Here is a 4,633-nt window from a genome sequence, read left to right as displayed (position 1 = left end):
TTTTTTTCTCCCCAACGAATTATGGTTTTTCTGCCCGACGAAGGGGGGGGGGGAGGGGGCGCAGCTATCCCCGAAGGGGGCCCTGGCGCCATCCCTGTTCCTTACTATTGAAACTGCATTAAAATGTTCGGAAATTTGTATGCAACTTTACCATTATCCTAATTTGTAAGAATGTTGTATTTATCGCATACATCTCAGTATTCTTATTCTCTAAATTTATCTTATAATAGAGTCTTGTAAGTTGCTGAATTTTTAACATTGTTTAAACTTGCAACTGAATTTTGTGTGCTCTTGTATCAGTAAATAAGTTAATAACATGATCAAAGTTGGCAATTTTGTCTGTTTCATCACGCTCAATAGTAAGTAATGCCAAAGCAGATAGTCTCGCTTTTCCCATCGTGGCTCTGAGATATGGTAGGATGAGCTTTAGTCATGTAGTCATTACAGAATTGGATAAAAAAACAAGAGAAAACGGTTTAAATGGACTGAAAAGAAATCACAATCTATGAATTTGCCAATAAAAACAACTGCATTCGGATTCTTATTAAAATATTCTTGCCTGACGAAATACATCAATTTCGTCGTGTTTTTCTAAAAAGTGCTTATTTTTTTACTCTCATTCTCCCATTTCAGCGCCCCCTCAAACGTGGCGCCCGGGGCACGTGCCCTCCCCCTTTTACCCCCTAGCTACGCTACTGGCCTATGCATATGAGATTTTCGCTAGGAATTGTTCGTGTTTGTCAGCATGGATAGTGCGGCCGAAAACATGAGGACGGATAATCCAATAGACCCCTTTTTAGTCCATTATCCCATTTAAAAGCCGACCAATGGGTCAAAATATTAGATTCTGGCTTTTAAAAATTGTTTTGATGTCAAATTTCAAAGTGCCTACAACCACAAAGTGCCTACAAAGCCTGATCTAGGTACTACTAAATTGTTATACAATTTATATTTATTTACCTTGTAATTCCTCACATGGAGTTTGTTTGTAAAGGAAATCATCAATTGCAGCATTATTTGCATCCTCTTTTTCGAAAACTATTACAATCTAATATATAAGATAATATAGAATAACGTTTAATAATCTCCAAAGGGAAAATGTGTGAAAAAATTTTAAGAAGCATACTTAAGTAAACAGCCAGAAAAAGAATAAGTAATAGCTTTCGGACAACGCTAGTCCTTCCTCAGTGGCGAGTGAGTGAGGGTAGAAAAAGTCAGATAGTATAAAGTGAGAAGTCATGCAAGCGTGGTAACTAAGTTAAATGAGATAGGACATGAGTGAATAAGCAGCGTGAATAAAGAGTGAACAAGAAAGCCAAAACTAAACTTTAGATGCACGCATCTATCAATAAGCCTAATGATTTTTTAATTAATTTGGAATGCCATTGGATGAATTTAGTGTCCTAGGAGAACGTTTCTTATATTTAGTCCGAAAGTTGTGGTGATTTAAGTATAAGTTCCCAGTGATTTCCCTTATCCTTACGATTCCTGTCGTTCCAATTCGGAAATTTGCAATTAAGTCACACAAGCTGAATTGAAATGTTCGCCTACAGGTTTATCAAGCTTAGATGTTTTGTTAGCTGATTATGCTGTGTCATTCTCATACCATTGAGGTATGCTCATACGAAGAGTGTTTTTTTTGTTTCACCGACATATTGTTAACCACAAATATTATAATATAAGCCTATGGGATAAATGATATTTTTGGTGAGGCACCAATTAATTGATTGCCTTATCCGGAATTTGTCTTTTGTTTGGTTGCTCTTGAATGATTGTGTAGAATTAAGCAAGAAGCACGTTTCCATGATGAACCACAAAGTTGATTGCTCAAATTATGGCTGTCAAAAGAGTTAATTTGCTTCTGAAATTTAGATATTACTTATATATCACGAAGGTTAGGTGGTCCGTAATAGGCTATGAACGATGTATTCAGAAAAACAGAACCGAGGCGTTTTGTGTCTGTATGTGCATAAATATTTCTGAATTATAGCATTTAGTGTTGGAAACCTAGGGTGATAGGTACCGGTAGTGACCAGTAGCACTCTGGTTGGTCGCTGACGTGGTTTATAAGTCAGTGTTTGTGCACGAGGTATGTTCTTTGCTTAATAATAGAAGTTTCGATGGACTCTCAATGATAATTTCTCTTCCGGAGGTATCCGGTCTGTGCGATTCTAGAAATCTTAATCCGAAGAACAACGTCTCATGCGAAATGCTTGGCTGTTTGGAATGGTTTTGGTGCAGTGCGGGGATGACAGCTGCCAGGGAGCAGTTACATGTTATGCTTATGCCGTGGGTTTATGGAAGAGATCTGTAAGTGCACCATTTTCCATGATCACGGTGATGGTATGGTATTATTTGGTAAATTTGATATTTAGTTTATTTTGCGGACAAAGTCCTTGGAATCCTGAATATACAATGGAGGAGCAACAACTATGGTCTTAATAAATCCTCAACATTTTCAGAAATTACCGGATCGACAGGGATAAGGTGTGGTCCAATTTTGCGATCGAGGGAACCCTTTATAACCATCTTCAATACAGATGTTTTTTTTCACTTCCTTCGAAAGTTCTGGAGTGGGCTCCTTTCTGAGTTTACGATAGTGAAGAGGGGATCGTTTACTTGTCATCAGGACTCGTCTTCATAGAATTTAATGTCCATAACGACAGTGGCAGAGCCTTTATTAGCTGATATCAGACGATATAATCACGCTTGTGGGCGTCGATCGGTGGGGGACAGGGGACACGTCCCCCACTTTTCAAAGTAGTGGGGACATCATATCAATTGTCTTCCATCCCACTTTTCACCAGTCTTCTATAATTAAACCCCAGTTTTCAAAGCGAATGCAAAAAATAACAATTTATATGCATGACTGTCATGTATTTTGTCTGTTCACTCTTCACAAGTGCGGTGCGTATTTCCGGAACAAAACCGAGTAAAAACGCAATTGTATGTACATTTTGTAACCATCTCAGTAAAAACTACATCGATTTTATGGGTGCAACGGTTGTCAGAGGGTAAATTTATTATGAAAACAATGTACTGTACGTTGTTAAAATTGGAAACTGATTAGGCCAATATTTTTACAAACTCAAAAATGCACACTTTCTACTATAAACGATTTATTACTTTTGTACGGTATATTATTATGACCCGTACGTATACACTAGTGTTTAATACCGGTATTATTTGCATACATAGATTACTGTTTTTCCTAATGTCAAAAAATTGTAGTTAGTTAATTGAATTTTATGTAGCCTTTATTAAACAAAAATTATACAGCCTTGGGCTCGGACAAGGCTATTTATTTCAATTTATTTAAGTACGGTGATACCACAAGTTTAAAAACGCTAGTGTTACGTTGACGCAATCTCGCAATGACGTCATAATAATCAGTGGCGGATTCAAGTAGGGCCGGACCGAGCCGACCAGCCTCCCTAAATTTTTCAAAATTATTTAAAAAAAATGGGGAAAAAAGAAAAATTATGATTAGAATTTATGTCTGAGAGTGCCATTTCCGGCCATCGAGAGGTGTCATAACGATAAATTTTCTTACCTCAGCCCCAACCATGGGTGGCGTTGAAATGACCTAGTTTCCCAAATTGTGAAAGTCTCTGCCTGTCCCCCTCTATTTGGCTTTCCAGGAGCCGCCACTGATAATGATAAATTAATTATTGTCTATGTTTTGTGTGCTTCCTATCTTCCTAGTCCTGTTTGATCGTAAATTAGACGGTAGTATTTCCACTCACAATAGTGTAGTTGCAATACTACTTGCACAAAAGTGAAATTCAAAATGAAGAGAAAAGGAAAAAGCTCGTGATTGATTTTAAAAGTACTGTTCATGCAAATAGACTTTATGACGGTTTTACGTTTATCGTATTTGGTTTTCATGGTTCGAATATGCGTCACAAGCTAATAAGTCACAAGCTAATCAGTAGATAACATATCATTATTTTTATGAATGTTATTTTGCACTATAAGCGGGCATAATTCTGATTACCAGGATAATTTTAAAAAGTTTTTATGATGAGTATTTCAGTGGCAGACTCAATGGGCTCAGCCGGCCCACCCTCCCTATTTATTTTTTCGAAATTTAAAAGTGGAAAAAATGAAAATTATATTCAAATTTAGTCTGAGAGTGCCATTTCCGGCTAACTAGAGGTGTCATAATCATAAATTTTCTTACCTCAGCTCCAACCATTGTGGGACTGAGGTGGTCTACACTCTCTATCTGTAAAAGTCTGTAGGGATTCCTGGATCCGCCACTGTATTTTGAAAATGTAGTATGGAATTGATTGCATTCCTTAAAATCAATTAGAAACAGCTTATAAAAGGCTATAGACGCCAGAGCTTCAGGGGGCTTCGCCCCTGGACCCCCACCGGGGCTCTAGGCAACCCCCTGGCCCCAATCAAAGGCTTTCTTATTTTGCATTTCGCCGCCCCCACCCCACTTTCAAACACGGATCGACGCCCATGATCACGCTAACGCAATTTGGCAATGGTCTGCCTCTCATCTTTTTTATAGATTGTCGCGGAAAACTTAACTAGAAACGGGCTTTCATCACGTCCTTCTTCAATGGCCTGAATGAACGTTTTTATTAAAGCTGGGAAACGATACTAAGATGGATTCAATGAA

This window comes from Anneissia japonica, unplaced genomic scaffold, assembly GCF_011630105.1.
Source record: "Anneissia japonica isolate Jap-2015-1 unplaced genomic scaffold, ASM1163010v1 scaffold288216_len39739_cov126, whole genome shotgun sequence".
NCBI classification, from domain to species: Eukaryota; Metazoa; Echinodermata; class Crinoidea; order Comatulida; family Comatulidae; genus Anneissia; species Anneissia japonica.
The sequence above is the reverse complement of the archived record's forward strand: the minus strand, read 5'-3'. Positions refer to the sequence as shown.